Below are 17738 nucleotides of genomic sequence, written 5' to 3'. Positions count from 1 at the left end.
TGTTCGGTTTTCCCTTAGTTTATTGTTTTATTTAATTCTCATAGGAAGTCTGCAGTTGGATAAGGTAGCTTTAAATAGCTTCTCCAAAGCCAGGATTTAAAAACCAGAATTTCTAGTTCCAGCATCTAGTGCCATGCTACAGACCTTACAAGGCTTTACCTCTATATACAACCTAATTTTTTCAAATGAGGAAACTGTGTCTTGAGAGAATGATGTACCCAAGACCCTATCTAGCAACTTGGTGACAAAACCAATATAAACTGAATCCTTGATCCCCAGCTGAAAGCAAGTTATCTACACTTTTGCCTGCCTTTCCTCTTCTATTTGTCTACCTTTCTTTTAAAACATTTTTTTCTTGATATACTGTGAAGTGTTGTTTAATTAAAAGCAAAAAAGATGGAAATCTTATGGATACAGCATGGTTTTAGCATATCTAAGATTTGGGCTAAAGTATGGGCATATGAATCACAAAACTAAAAAGAAAAGAAAATATATAGATAATAAGTATGAGGTGACACCGAAAAGGTAAAAAGGAGTTGTAGGAGAAACTCCATTGGAATACAATAGTTTGGCTCTTAGAAAAGGGACTGGTATTCATAGAATTCTAGGTGGTGGGGAAGGGCTCCTGTAGAAAGTATCATTTCAATGTTGTTGGGAACACCATAGTGAGAAGCAGTCATAACAGTGCTAAAGCAGATGCAAACAATAAAGAAGCCTGCAACACATGAGCAAGGAAAAGACAGAGAACAATGGGGGCCACCCATAAATATGGGGATCAGGTACAATGGCTTCTCCATATCCCTGGGGAAAATACAAATAGTCTTTTATCAGATTGTTACTGCTGTGTAGAGTGATATTTTAGAATATGGAAAGGAGAGGCATGTAAAAAGGCACTTATGGTTGTTCTAAGGAGAGAAGGCAGCAGTCTAGAGCTGAAGCTGGGGTAGAGATCAGCACACTGAACTGGAGTTCACTTTCTTTTTTATGTAAGCTCTGATTATTTTTAAATTTTATTATCCGGGTAACGTATAGAGGGTTTACAGTTATATTCGTCAGGTAGTAGGTGCATTGCTTCGCACATATTGATACTCCTTCTCATGTTTTTGTCCCCATTTCCCTCCCCCCACTCCCTCCCAATCATCTTGCTTACCCCCACTTCTCCTTCCAATTTCAAATAAACGTATATACAATATACCAGGTAATGAAGTCAGATACGGTAACAATATGAGATTAATCAAAAGACAAAATAGAGAAAAGAAATAACTGCACTTAGTAAAACAATCACGAAGATAAACCTCTTGTATCCATATCCTAGAGTTCATTTTGTTTAGTCTCATCCTATATGACCATATGTGCATAGGTTTTGGGCTATTGTGATCCTCTGTTAGGAGAATCCTAGATGTGTACTAATTGTTACAAATAAGGGAAACCATTAAGTCTATGTTCCTTTGGGTCTGGCTTACTTCAATTAATATGATTTTTTCTATGTCTTTCCATTTCCTTACAAATAGGGCAATGTCATTCTTTCTGGTGGCAGCATAGAATTCCACTGTGTATAAGTACCACATCTTCTTGATTCAATCATATACTGAGGGGCATTTAGGTTGGCTCCATATCTTTGCTATGATAAATAATGCTGCAGTGAACATTGTTATGTTAGTAGCTTTAGTGTGTCCTTGTTTCTGGACATTTGGGTAAATGCCAAGGAGTGGTATTGCTGGGTCTTAGGGGAGCTCTATGTTTAGTCTTTTGAGGAATTGCCATACTGCTTTCCAGAGTGACTGAGAAATTCTGAACATCTCTGGCCATAAAAGAAATGCAAATCAAAACAACCTGGAGATTCTACCACACGCCAGTTAGAATGGTCATTATCAAGAAATCTAATAACAACAGATGCTGGCAGGATGCAACCAGAAGAGAATGCTACTTCACAGTTAATGGGAGTGTAAACTTGTTCAACCACTCTGGAATTCACTTTCTAGATACAAAGTGAGATCCATGAAGTTTATAACCATATTTGATTACATAGTGTCTATATCCTTAGTCTCTAGAAGAATGACTGAATTATAGCAGCTACTCAATAATTACTGGTTGAAGGAACTAATTCATCGCAAAAGTTAAGAAATTATAAGGAATAGCTCAGATTCGAACAACTAGCTAGATGTGTGTGCAGTTTACTGGGGTTTGTGGAGGGGGTGTTAATGATAATGGGAAGCCTGAGTTGCATCTTAGACATTCAAGTGGATATTTTAAGTAGGCATTCAGCATTGGAGTCTGGCACTGAGGAAAACCATATTTAGACTCATCATTACAAAGAGATTAGCTAAAGCCACAGGCTATCTGAGGTCATTTAAAGAATGAGGGTGCATGTAGAAAAGACTATGAGGATTGAATGTCTCACCTCTGTACCTGAATTTGGGAAAGGTTAGACCACACAAGATAGGATGAGCTGGGAGAGTTTAGAAAATGCAAGACTAGGGACCGGGAGTTTGGCCTAGTGGTAGAGTGCTTGCCTAGCATGCACGAAGACCCGGGTTCAATTCCTTAGTACCACATACTTAGAAAAAGCCAGAAGTGGTGCTGAGGCTCAAGTGGTAGAGCTCTAGCCTTGAGAAAAATCCAAGGACAGTGCTCAGGCCCTGAGCTCAAGCCCAGGACTGGCAAAAAAAAAAAGAAAATGCAAGACTATCTGAAAATTGTGATATGATTATGTAAGTTAAGCCTGTAATGTAGTATTACCATTGTGTTATTAGTAACAATAATAACAACCCTCAAATAGTAATGGTAATATCTCATATTACCTGAACACCTGTCCTGCCTTCAACACACAATTCAAATGCTATATGGGTTCACACCTATAATTCTCATCACAAGTTTAAGAAGTAGGTACAATTGTCATATCCATTCTTCCTATAAGAAGGCCAAGATCCTAAAAGATTGAGGAATTTTCCCAAGGTCCTATAACTGTTAAGTTGGCATGAGTAGAATATACACCCAAGGGGTTTTATTTCCTTAACTTTTATCTTATAAAACATATGAAGCTAGAGAAATGACTTACAATCTGGTGGCTCGAAGTCTGTTGATCAATGTGGCAAAAGCCTTGAGAAAAAGCTGGAATAGTGGCCTGAGAAATCAACATGCCAGTGTGTGAAGCTAGGAATGGAAAGTGGTGCCTGAAGACAATTGTTTGCAGAAATTTTCTTGCAGATGGAAACATAATAATGAGGCATTAACTAGAGAGGGTTAGGAGACCACCCGGACAAAGGTTCTTTTGTGCATTTTGTTTTGTTATGTCATTTGTTTATGAGAGGGGACAGGCATGCCTTTGAGAGAAGGGACCATCCACTATGAGGAAATTGGGAGGAGCTGAGCCCTACTGTGCTGTGGAGAGTATCACACTGTAATAGGAGACAGCTTCAAGATACCACAATCTTTGTGCCATACTCACTGGTGTTTCATTACCTAAAACCATGACTGACACATAGTAGGTCTATCTTTTTGGAATATGTGCCAATGATGGTCCAATACACAAACATCTTAATATCTGTATGTTCAACTTGAAGGTGGCAGGGATAGAACTCCACAGGGAGAATGAGATCCAAGGTGATGCAAGCCTGTAAAATATTCCTCTCCAGGGTAGAAAGAGATGTGTTCAAAGGGAATGTGAGATTGCCAGGAAATCTGGAATATACTTTGGAATTTATGCTTGAAAAATGCTGTCTACAAGAATGTTAGATTGTTCTGGTGCAAGATCAGAGTCAGCAGGTATAGATTTAAGGAAGTGTATGATGCTGACAGCTAAGTGGATAAAAGGAGAAAAACTGTTTTCAAAGGAATGGAATCTATGTTACAAGGAAAGAATTAAAAAGGAGAGATGACTAAGACATAATAATAGTAATAATAATAGTAAAAATAAAAATAAAGTAAGACAGTCAGCACTTGTATATCACACTCATACCTATAATCCAAGATATCCAGTGGACTGAGATCTGAGGGCAGTGGTTTAAAGCCAGCCAACACAGAAAAATCCCCTGATAAATTTATCTCCAATTACTCCAATAATAGCCAAAAAATGGAGCTTTTGCATAAATGGTAGAATGCTAGTCTTGAGCAGAAAAAGTCAAACAAATCAGCTGATGCATAATAGACTTTACAGAGATCGCAAAGAGTGTAATTCTTTAGAAAGACTGAGTCAAAACCCAGCAAACTAAGTGCCAAGAAATGGAAACTTGCAAGAGTGATGGTGTGGGGAAGTCATCAACGAAAGAGGGATAGAAGAATGGACAGAGGAAAGGAGTAAAATTCAGGCAGAATGCATGGTATGTGCCATGGAACTGAGAAAAACGAGAAGAAATTTGTCAAGCACAGTGGGGGTGGGAATTTTGAAGGGATGGGACAGATCATGATCGCTTTGTTAAATGGCAAAGCAAATAAATACATAACCTAAAAATTAAGAAAAGTGAGGGAAGGGGTGTGGTGGAAATGGTGTGTGAGAATGTTAGAAGGGCAATATGGATCAAGATGTACTACATTCATAAACTGCTCTATTGGATGGCAAGTTCTTTGTACAACTACTGAAAATAAAAATACTCATATTTTTTTTCCCTTTCCAACCCTATTTCAAGTAAATGTATATACAATATACCAGGTATCAAAGTTAGACGGGGAAAGGGTGTGGGGGGATATAAAGTGGGAGAAAAACAGGGGAAGGGATATCAATATTCAAGAAGTAACATACTCACTACCTGATGAATATAACTGTAACTGTTCTATACATCATCCCAACAATAAAAATACAATAAAACAAAGTCAACCAAGAGTATAAGCCTTGAGTTCAAGACACAGTGGCAGCATAAAACAGGAAAGAAAAAGGGAAAAGCAAGAAAAAAATGGGCAGATGACTATAACTGATACATAAGGAGGCTAGAATGGGATTCAGTGACCAACATATAGAAGAAGTAGGAAGAGTTTGGGGTATGGACAAGTTCATTGAGGGAGTGTCATTGAGGGAGGTAACAGATTAACTACCTCAGGCTGACATAACAAAGCATCATAGAATGGCAGATTACAACTAGAAATATATTCGAGAAGTATATTCTTATGGCTTCAAAATCTGGAAATAGTAAATTAGGGTGGCTGCAAAATCTAAATTCTAGCAAGGGTCTGTTTGTTGACCATCTTCTCACATGCCCCTTCCTCAGCATGTACCTGATAATAAAGAGAGGGGAAAATGGGGGAGGGGAGAGAAAAAGAGGGGCAGAGAGCAGAGAGAGAGATGGAGAAAGAAAGAATGAGACAAGAAACAGAGAAATAGAGAACCACATAGAGACTATAACAGCACTTAATCACTTCTTGTAAGGCCAGTAATCCTATCATACATGCCCCATCCTCATGAGCTAATCTAATAATATATGTTATTTTCCAACGGCTCAGATATTACCACATATTTGTGGGGTCAGTTTCAACAGAGGAATGGGGAGGGGAGGCTGCCAATGTGTGCAGCAGCAATTGGGGAGAGTGGGGGTGAAACCATGCATACCTGACAGATGGAATGGATCCTTCTTTTGAAGACAGAAGGAAGTCTTGTACAAATCCTGTAAATCTTACCACAATGTTGACAGGTATATAAACAAAGAAGAAATATCCACCCATGTGATAAATGACTAACAAAAGAATAGATGAGATCAATAGGAAGGTGACTGGGTAGAACAAAGCCCAGCACACTGCTGCAGACTCTGAAAATAGCAGTGGTTAAACACAATGGGGGTAGACAAGTGTTGTGCCTGGACATAACAGCCTTCTAGAAGACGGCCCGCAGTTATTTAATACAAACAATAATGAACAAGTCTTTGCCCCACAAGCTCTCAGCAGTTTAAGGGCCAAGAAGATTAGAAAATTATCTCATCTGGGGATTTGTTATTTTCCTAAATATTTGTGAGGGTATCTCTTGGTTTCTAAGCATTATATGGGTATAATGTGTGCAGAATGGACTGAAGGGTGCACTGAAATGGGGTACCCCTTCTAAAGTAACAGACGATGTGAGAGGAGAAATCACACATGTATTTCCCAGGCTGAGAGTTCTGACTGTACACTGACTATTTCCACAATTTGAATATTCTGCTCTGTAAGCATGCTGTGGACCCTGAATACAATGACAGATGTCATGCCAGTTGTATTTAACCTTAGCTTTTTTCATCAGAAGTTGATTAAGCCCACAGTGGCAGAATTCCCCTCATTATTGGAAGTAGATAACATGAATCTGAAATTCTCTCCTGAATTGTGACTGGTATCTATCGCACATGTGTTTTTCCATCCTTACCTGATATCTCAAAAACCCCATAAGGACTGTCTTTGGACAGCCATTTCCATATGGTATTTGAGCATTTCTTAGCATGGGCACTTTCTGTGAAACAGGAACATGAGCACTCACTCCCTCCACTCTGACAACTGGAAGAAGCAGGGAATTCCACCTACTTGAAACAAGTAGGTGAATTTTCCAATCAAAAACAACAAAAAAAATTATTTTTTGACAAAATGTCAAAAATTATACCTTAGCTCCCTCATCTGAGTGGGACAACCTGGTGTAAGCTGCTGTACTGTGGAATAGATCTCAGGTGGGACAGGTAGGCTTTGGTGATGATATTCTGCTAGGCATTCTGTTTTTGTTTAATTCTTTTTAATTAGCATCACTTGGTTGTATGAGAGGGGGTCCATTTCAACTTGTCCTTTTATGTATATAATGCATTTTGATCAGAGTCACCCCTGCTTTATTTTCCGTCTCCCCCTAAAGGCTTCCCAGGCCAATCTCAGCAAGCTTTGCTGGTCCTTTTTACCTTGCATGTATATAAAACCTCCTGACCATATTTGGCATTCTTCTTATCAGATGCTCACCTTAGTTGTCTGAAGCCTCTCGTCTACATGTATGTTCTCCTAGAGAATCTTTACTAGTAACTCCTTTCTCACTCTGCTTCTGGGGGAACCTAATCCAAGACAGAATGGTTTAAACTCTCCCCACTTGAGATTTCTCCTCTGAACACCAGGACTAGTGATACTTTATGTCTCGAAGATCACTTCAGATTTAAATGAAAGTTTGTTGAGCAAAATGCTTTATTACAGTTCTTGGCTTGGGTAGGTGCTATCCCAGTCATCATCTTCCCAATCCTCATAGCAGATAGAGGCTATGACCCAGGGGGACCAACTCCACCTTAGACTTCAGGAACTAGGAAGGCAAATTTTCCTGTCTTAGAAAAGCTCTGAGCTTCCCTGGAGGTCCACAATGGGAAGTTTGGTAGAGATGTTCTTAGCTACTTGGCAGGCTTATGGTAATTACAATTGGTTTGTTATAATAAATAAATGTGTAATTTAATAGTATTTTAATTAATATTACCTTTAAATTATAATGTGTGGCATTCAACAGTATACCAGAATCACAGGAGGTAAGGGAGGACAGGAGAAGAGATTGTTGAATCAGCTAACAAAAATAAGTAAACAAATAAAACACATTGAACAAAATCCTCAAATACACAGAAATTTCCTGCAGCTCTCTACAGGAAAGATGATGGCATCCCAGGTACTGGGCTGAGGAGTTTTCTTCCCTGAAGCAGAAATATTTTTAAAAATAAAGGTATTGCTTAAGATCCATCCTGCCAATCAAATATCAGAAATAAATCATGAATACAGATGAAGAGTCTGAGTTACTAATATGTTTAGAGGACCTGTAAATAGTGTGTAATGAGAAGATTTTCTTTAAATCCCTTCAAAATATGGATCTGGACACTTCCTAAGGCCAGCTTGGCTCCTCTGAAATGAAGGAAGGGTGCCAACTTCCTCCACATTCCTTTGTCCTTGAGGCAATTTGCATGAAAATGGGAATTTGGTGACTCCCTGGTTCCTTGGCCTGTTTCTTCAGAAGCAAAAGCTACACCATGACAGGTCAGCTCTGGGCATTTGTAATTAAAAATAAGCAAGAACTTAAAAGGAGCTCGTGGTTAATTAAATTACTCACCTCTGTATTCTGGAAATGGGGGCGTCAACCTGATGTGTTTCGTGAACAGTAACCAAGAACTATGAAGAAAAGTCAGGAGAAGCAGGGAACAATGGGAGGGAAAAGGCCAGACCATTGAGCTGAGTGGTAAAATTGGATAAGAATGTGGATAAGCATGCTTTTCTCCATGACAGGACAGGGGGAGGAGGCGGATGTGGGAATAACAGACTTCTTGCAGGAGGATTTCTTTGTCCCTGCCACTCTCTCTTTTTAATGTGTTCCATCATTGGTGTGGAAAATCTGCCCGCCTCTCCTGTATTCTGGCTGGCCTCCTTTTGGCTCTTCCTCTCAAAGGTACTGTGAACCTTTCTCATTGGGCCCAGATAATAGCTCTTAAGTATCTGTGAGCACAAGGATGAATAAATGGGACTGGCCACGGGGAACTCATAGATTGGGGAGTAGGGGTGAGAGATAAAGCAATATCATTATAAAAGCGTGTGTCTACACATACACCGGTAATACCAACTACTCAGAGACAAAGAGAAATCTGCTTGAGCCTTGCTGTTCAAGGCCAGATGAAGTCACACAATGGGACCCTATCTATAATTTTTTAATATTTTTATTGTATTTAATAAAAGGGTTACATGATATTTGCCAGATATTTTTTAAGAAGTAGAGCAGCCCTAAAACCAAAAGAGTGGGCTATGTGGGGCTTGGTGACATACACCTGAAATCCCAGAATGTGGGAGACTGAGGCAGGATTATCATGAGGTAGGTAGGAAGTCTGAGCCATGCTGGGAAACACTGTTTCAAACCAAAACAAATTCTTTTCAAAGAAATAGAGCTGCTTGGAATGATACACTTCTGTTCTAATGCTTCCTAGCTGTCAATGGGTTCTTTCTCTGTTAGGGACTTTCTGAGCATTGTTTATTCCTTATAAAATCTCCATGAAATTAAATGTATCCATTTTGACTGCATTTTGTGGGTACAGGTATTGTATATATGACATGACTCTTAAAATGTTATTTCTCAAAGATCTTAACTACCTTGTCAAATTGTCACTATTCAATTGTGGCAGGTCAGGATCTATCTGGTTCTAAACCCTTGGCAAATACAGAAAATAAAATAAAATCACATAAGAGGAAGAAAGCTTGTTTCTTTTAGCGTGAGCATGAATTGGAGAGGAGAGGCCAGGAAAGTCAGATAAGAAAAAGTCTCACACTGACAATCTTCTCACACTGAAAATGTAACAGAGGCCAAGTGTTGAGAGTTTGCTGCTGCGACTGGCTCTCTTACTTCTGTCATTCTGTTACAAGCTTCTTTTCACCTGTCTCCTTCATGGTAGAAAAGATGTTCCATCTAGTTCTTGTAACCACTTCAGCCTTGGGTTAATAATAAAAACACACAAAAATAGTCACTATAGATACTTTATTCAAGTATGTGTGTGTTGGAAGATTTAGAGAAGATGCAGATCATGCTTTCACAAACAGGAACATTTCTTATCACTGATTCATCATATACTTTATGAATAATCATTCTACTTAGGGCTCTGAACTTACTGAAGTTCAAAAAGTCTAATCTCTAATGGACTACTGGAAAGAGAAAGAGATGGATGGAGATGAAGACAAAAAGGCAGAGGAAGGGAAAGAGAGAGAAAACATTTGAGAAACAAATATTTTAACAGTTCATGTGTTGAGTTTCAAAGTATATAGCTCTGTATATAAGCATATATATAGATATACACACAAACATGTATGTATGTATCTGTCTATATATTTACAGATACATATAAATGAATAAGATACATATTTTACATATATATACACACATATATGTCTATATACATATATGTGCTATGTATTTGGATTTATTTTTGAGTTTAACCTTTTAGCAAATTGTGGAACTCATGGGACAAGGAGTAAGACCCCAGTGTAGTTATCCTGAAGCTTGAGCTCTTATCTCCCAAGAGGTTTTTTCATGGTAGTCTGCTTTGAGCAAACAGGATGGTAAGAAGAACCTGAGAGTATCTGTCTTTCCTGAGTGGCTCCTTTTATGAGCAAACATCACTCAGAAGCCTGGCTTGAGAAGGGAAGTCAGAGTGACTTTTGTTATCTGAGTGCATTTGACATCTCCATCCAAAATACCTGTTAGTCTCTGAAAGCATAGAAAAACTATTTGCAGTTGGCAGAACTTAACAGCATTGTCACATCTCAGGATCAGAAAAGGACACAGGAAAAAGCTGCTCACAGAATGCAGGCTGAAATGCTCGAAGACAGAGGAAATAACTTTGTAGAGATTAGTCAGAAAGCAAACATTTTACTACTAAAGTGGGGAGAGCTATTACAGAAATTAAAATGTGTTGTGACTTTATTTCAAATATAGCTCTGTTTTGTTCCAACATTGATCTACAATATGATATATATATGTATATATACACACACACACACACATATATATATATATATATATATATATATATATATATATATATATATATATATATGTCTGTCTCAGTCCCAAGGCTATAGGCTAGGGATACTGGGTGAATACAGCCCATGTTTTCCCAATCTAGCAGTAGATTTTGAAAACTATCTAAGGAGAGATAGAAAAGAGACTATGGGTTTGGAGCAATGGTTGTGTTTAAAAGTAAGGGTGGAAAGCTGGATGCTGGTGGCTCACAACTCTGATCCAAGCTACTTGGGAGGCTGTGATCTGAGGATCACAGTTAGAAGCCAAGTTAGGTAGGAAAGTCCCTTTGAGACTCTTATCTCCATTTAACTACTCAAAAATAAGGAATGGTGCTGTGGCTCAAGTGATGGTGCAAACTTTGAGCACAAAGAGGTTCAGGGACAGCACACAAGCCCTGAGTTCAAGACCCACAAATGACAAAAATAAAATGCAAAGGTAAAAGTTGGAGACATGAAAGATAACTAAGCAGCCATGAGAAGTAAAAATACTTTTTGTTCTGAGGGATGTTCTTGAAGCTTCTGTCATGGACCAGTCAAATTTGTGAGAATCAAGATGAGGCCAGTAAAGTAATTTCCATCTCAGAGGGTCAGAAATAATAGAGCAAAATAGGTTGGGCTTATTTGTAGTTTTTTTTTCTTTCAACTTACCCAAGCCTCTTGGAATCAGCCCTCTAACCCATTTCCTGTGACATTTTTACAAAACAGCTGCTTTCTTCTATGATGTTAAAAATAATGACCTTCAGATTGCAGAGGGTAAAACAATCATTTTCGAGAAGAAAATGAAATGCAAAACAAGTGCATAACCTGGAAAGAGCTGTGCTGAGACATGTATATTTAGTATGAGATAGTCTGGACTGAAGTCTTGGCCTTAATATTGTTATGGGTTAAATCACTGAAGGTCACTGAGTCTTAGTTTCCTCATCCATCAAGTCTGTCAATAAAACACAAGTGGACACACCAAAACACAATTAATGTTAGCCGAGAGATGGCATAGAAAGGCACTGCCAATGAACACCTAGTGGAATCCATGTTTCCAAAGCCAAGAATATCTGAAGTCATCTGGTATCGATTGGTTTTGTCTTTACATCAGGGTCTATTCCTAAAACCTTTCTCTCAAATCTCACATTGGACAATCGTCTATAAGTACCTACACACATCCTGCACAGAGCACACAATTTTATGTTAGAATGAAATCTTCTCTCTCCCTCGTTTTCCTTCTCTCTCCCTTTTCCTTTTTCCAAGCACCAAGGTTTGAACTCCAGGCCTCACACTTACTCAGCTTTCCCTCTCATAGCTAGTGATCTACCACTTGAGCTATGACTCTAGCCCAGTATTTCGCTGGTTATTTGAGAGGTATAATCCTGTCAATTTTCTGCCCAGAGTTGCTTTAAACCACAATCCCCAGATCTCAGGCTCCTGAATAAATGCAATTATAAGCCAACTTTCACCCCCCAGCTCGTTTCTTTTTGTCTGCATTGTATCTTGGAGGAAAGGATTTTATCTATTTCTTCTCTAGATGAACTTGTTCTAGCATTGTCTTCGCATTAACACTTGATCATTCTCCACTTCTGGCATGTACAGGAGCTAATTGTTTGCATGGGCTTTCCTGCCTGGATGGGCTTTGAACTGTGATCCTTAGATCTCAGCCTCTTGAATAGTTAGGAATACAGGTAAGAACCACCAGTTCCAGGCTGATTAGGATATTTTGTGTAGTCTGGTATTGGTGATTGGGTCCAGGACCTTGTGCATTTTAGGGTAGTACTTCTATCACTCCGCTGTGATCGAATTCTATTAAACTATAAGGTCATTTAAAATTTCATTGAAAACACAGACTGAAAGTGATAAGGGTGTAAAAACCTAGCTGATAAATAGGTAACAGCCTGGCCCAGGCAGTACTCACCAGCACTGACACTGGAACACCAAAGATGAATGAGGTCAGCACTTTGCCTCTGACTGAGATACTGGGCCAGCTATAGGACCTGCAGAAGTAGGTCGTTAATCACATAGGACTAGTTGTATGTGCCACTGCTTTACTGACAGGATTTTCAGCATGTCAGAGATAACCCAGAATTATCTTGGGTTGACTACCATTGGTTGTAAGAATGTCACATGACTGATTTCTTTTTCACAGAGGAATGATTTGGTGGGTTATCATACTGCCTCAAATAGGTGGATTTGTACTCCTGAATTCACACTGGCAAAGTCATTCCTGCATTTCCAGATTCCTGTGTTGGTTTCATAGAGGCACATGTGGTTCACCCACAGGTAATTTGTCCTTCCTTCTGCCTCCATGACTCCTCTCATGTCTTCCATCTGTCTTTCCAGTGGAGTAGATGGCCCTTAAGAGTGTCAAGAGGAAAGGAGTCTTACACATCAGTGGATTGGGGTCATCTCAGTTCTGGTACTGTCCCAAATCACTCAGAATTCTTTAAGGACTACCCCAGGGCTTAAGGAGACCAAAAAGAAATAGCAGGTTCAAAATGATGACCTTATTTAAATCACATAGAATTCAGAAATGTTGTTCTCTTGGTGATTTCTTTTTATCATTTTATATTAATGTACTGTTTTGTGTAAACATATTACAGAGATGAGAGGTAGAAAAGATGCTAGAAATATATATTACCTATATATGTATAGGGACTGCACAATGTATAATATCCAATATGTATGAATGTATTAGATATTTCTAGGATCATATATATATATATATTGACTCTCAGGGATGTAAAAGACATTTAGGATATGAAAGCAAAAACCCTATATTGAATTGTCTTAACCTTCATTCTTGTCTTTTTTTGTCAATACTGAGGTTTGAACTCAGGACTTTGTAATTGCTCATCTGGTACTCTAAATTTGAATCATACATCCAATCTTGTTTTGTGCTGGCTATTATGGAGAAAGAGTCTACCCTAACTTTTTTGCCAAGGTAGTCCTGGAACTGTTGAACTCCAGGTCTCAGCCTCCTACATTGCTAAAGCCACCTAATAGCAACTTTAAGTAATAATAATAATAATAATAATAATAATAACATTAACAATGTCTTTTGAAAAAGGCAGAGGAAATCAAATAAAATTGCGTAATTCCAAACAGAGTAAAATAAAAATTCTACCAATATCTCCTTGAATGTCTCAAGAAGGCAGATCACATCACTAGACAGTGTACCCAAGACAACTCTGATATCTCTAGCCAACAGAAATCTGACATTGGTCTCTTTCTTTCCTTTCTGCCTGGTTCATACATGGTATTTCTAATAAGGAAAAGCAGAAATCTATCTTGTCAATATGGAAGTCAATTTGTTTCCTTCCCTCCCAGTTTAATTCCTCTTTGTGTATTCCAGCTTGTGGACACAAGGCTTAGTCTTTCTACCAACCTGAAAGGCTCCAATATTTCACTGTTATTACCTGTTTTACTGGGATTGTGGGTTTTTGTTTTAACTTTGCTCATGACTATTGTAGGCCTTTCTTCATCCCTTGTTTGTTTTCCTGTTTGTTTTATCTGTCATCACACAATAGCCCAAAACCTGGTCAGATAAAGCAAGGCTGGAAGTGTGTAGGTACTGGGATGGAGCAAGGCTAACCACAAGAAAACACAGTAAGAAGAGTGAAATCCTTGGGGGGTAACCCATATGTTTTAAAAAATAGAAAGAAATTTATTATTTTGTTCTTTGAATTTTTAAGTTTCTGTTTTTGTTTGTCAGAACCCAAGTCTAGGTTCTATGAGGCCAGTTGAGGCCCAACTGATCTAATAACTAAATTAAGTTCAGATGCTACAAAGAAAATCAACCTACGAGTTCAGCTAGAGTGTAGACTCTACTGTGTAAATGTCTTATATTTACAAACCTAAACTGATCTGAAGACTAAAGTCAGAAAAACGTATCTGAACAACAACAACAACAACAAAAACTAGAAATACTAAAGGACATTTTCAGAACATCTTTGTTATTATTCCTAACATTTCTTAGCACATAATCACAATTTAAACAGCATTGTTTCTCACTTTTTACTTTTTTAAAAAATTTTGTGACAGTACTTGGGCTTGGATATGGGGCTTCGGAACTGTCACCTTGGTTTTTGCTCCTGGCTGGCACTTTACCTCTTGTGTCCCAGCTTTACTTCTATGTTGAGATAAGAGTCTCACAGCTTTAAAGGACATAGCTAGCAAATTAACTAGAAATCCTATAGAGTAGGAGAAAATATTCACTAACTATACTACGGACAAAGGCCTCATATCTAAAATATATCAACAGCTCAAAAAATTGAATCACTCCAAAACTAATCTCCAAAGAAACAACCATCCCATTGAAAGATGGGCCAAAGACTTAAAGAGAGTCTTTCTGAAGAAGAAATAAAAATGGCCTATAGACACATAAGGGAATGCTCAACATCTCTGGCCATAACAGAAATGAAAATTAAAACAACTCTAAGATTCCATCTCATTCCAGTTAGAATGGCCAGGATCAGGAAAATGAATAATAACAGATGTTGGAGGGGATGTGGCCAGGAGGGATCACTACTACACTGTTGGTGGGAGTGCAAACTCGTTCAACCACTATGGAAAGCAGTATGGCAGTTCCTCAAAAGACTAAACATAGAACTCCCCTATGACCCAGCAATTCCACTACTTGGCATTTACCCAATGGTCCAGAAACAAGGGCATACTAAATCCACTAGCAGAACGATGTTCATTGCAGCACTATTTACCCTAGCAAAGATATGGAACCAACCCGGATGTCCCTCAGTTGATAAGTAGATCAACAAGTTGTGGTATTTGTACACAATGGAATTCTATGCTGCTGTCAGAAAGAATGATATTGCCCCATTTGTAAGGAAATGGAAAGACTTAGAAAAAATCATATTAAGTGAAGTAAGCCAGACCCAAAGGAACATAGGCTCAATGGTTTCCCGCATTTGTCATAACCAGTAGAAACCTTGGGCTCTCTTGCAGAGATTCACAATAGAACAAAATCTAGATACATAAGGCCATATAGTATGACGCTAAATGTAAGGATCTCCAGGATATAGAAACAAAAGCCATTTAATGAGTGTTTGTTGTCCTTAATGTACTATGTTATCGCTTATCTCTTTTGCCGTCCCTTGGTTATCTCATATTGTTACAATATTTCACCTTGTTATCTGATATATTTTATTTATGCTTAATTGGTTATTTGAAATAGGATAGGGAAGGGGGAAATCAAGATGAGCGGGGGGAGGGGGAGAGGGAAATGGGGACCATGACATGAGAAAGGGTATAAATATTTGTGAAGTAATGTACCTTCCATCTGGTGAATATAATGTAACCCTTCTGTTAATTACAATAGAAAATATATGAACAAAAAAGTCTCACAGCCTTTTCTGCGGCTTTGAACTCTGATCCTCAGATCTCAGCCTCTTAAATAACTGAGCATGAGTACTCATAAATTCCTACTACTTCAGTCTTTGGGAGAGAGATGTGACCATGGTTAACAAAAAAATACAATGTAAAAATGATTGAGATATAAAAATAATATATTTTTCATCATCCTAGAGCTTTCGCATAATAAAAATTTGTATGTAGGTCATCTTTCCTGCTGACACATGCTTCCCCAAATTCTCAGAATGTCCTGATTCTAGAGGTGCCTTTGGTCATGTATACTGAGTCTCTTCCAAAGTTACTAGAGGCCATGTTCATAAGGGGACATACTTAGATGGATGTCCAAGACAGCCTCAGGGCAGAATTTGTTTATCAGACATTCAAACACATGCTCATAGGGGAAAATTTTCAACCTACCCACCTTCCTTATCCAAGGAAGAGACCGTGGATGGAGACTGGGTCATAAAATCTCCTTGAACAAAAAGGTGTAGAAAATTACACAGGCAAATGCCTCACGGCTCTGGGAGGTTAGCTTGACAAGTCTACACACACACACACACCTGCCCTGTGAGCCACCTCCACTGCCTGTTCTTGTATACTTGTAACCATAAACAAACCAGTCAATGTGTACATAAATCTAAACAGTCTCCAACTTACTATCTTTTGATTTACAATATTTCTACTTTATGAGGTTGCAAGTTGACACGCATTCCATAGCTATCATACTTCAAATTTTGAACGTTGATCTTTTTCCAGGGTAGAAGTACTCTCTTGAGATTCAGGGCAGAAGCTGGGAGCTGTGCAATCCTGCAGTGTACTGTGGCCTTATGCTGTGATGTTAGTAGCTTAGGTGTATTAACTGCGGTTTTGACTTACTGTCTTTTCAATTCATGGCTGATTTGCTGAAATGTAGTCTCATTGTCAGTCTAAGCACACCATGGAGTATTCTGGGAGTCACTCTAACAAACTAGTGAGACTGAGAAGGGTGTTAGGGAATGCTAGAATTTGTAGCCATGACAGAAAGAAGTGCAGGTGGCCTGAGAATATAGGAAGGACTTTTTAGGGTGTCTGAGTAGGTGAGAAATATTTGGTGGGGGGGACTCTTCAGTCAAAGTCTGATACTAACTCCTGGTGGTGTCAAAACAGAATTAAATTCTGGGCCACCTCATTGACACCGAAGAATGAGAAAGCTGCAGTGAGGCATAGAGAAAAATTATTTAAGGGGTCAGGAATCGTGATTTTTATCACTTAGTTTTTCCACTGACCATTCCTGTGACCCTTGTAAATGAAGGGATTATTCTCTAGTATAAACAGAAGCCTAATGATGACAATACTGGTGAGTATTAGGGAGACTGAGTACTTTGGGGAAAAAATATTTTCTTCTAGGAAATAGAGATTGTGTTCAACTCCACCTGATTCACCTTAACCACCAGAATTTCTTAAGTTTAATTGTTTCACTCAGCCTCTCATAAATCATTCATGACTCTTCTCACAATGGGTAGAAAACCTTTATTTAAATCCACAGATCCCCTTGTTGCTTTAGCTTTCATCTGTGCAGTCTTCATTTTGCTTTGACAGGTATCTGTGATTTTTCCAATCTCAGAGTTTGACAGTCCACTGTCCTAAAGTATGAAAGTAGCCCATAGTGTACAAGTCTCCCTCACAGATATCATTCATTCTGTGTCTTGCCTTCATGTTGTAAGATGGGACGCTGTATGGACTGAATTATGTGCCTCAAAATTCATATATGGGAATTCCATTCCTTAAGAAGGAAGTGGCGTGATTTGGAAATGAAGTCACGGCAGTTGTCAATGACTATGTTCACGTGGTGTTATTGATTGAGTAGAACAGACTGATTCTTCTGGAACCTTCTGGGATTGCCCCGATCCATTTATGGGAAATTGTGACACCGTGATGAACAAATGAGGATCAGGTGA

Source organism: Megascapheus bottae, chromosome 16 (assembly GCF_031878675.1).
Source record: "Megascapheus bottae isolate mThoBot1 chromosome 16, mThoBot2.hap1, whole genome shotgun sequence".
NCBI classification, from domain to species: domain Eukaryota; kingdom Metazoa; phylum Chordata; class Mammalia; order Rodentia; family Geomyidae; genus Megascapheus; species Megascapheus bottae.
The sequence above is the reverse complement of the archived record's forward strand: the minus strand, read 5'-3'. Positions refer to the sequence as shown.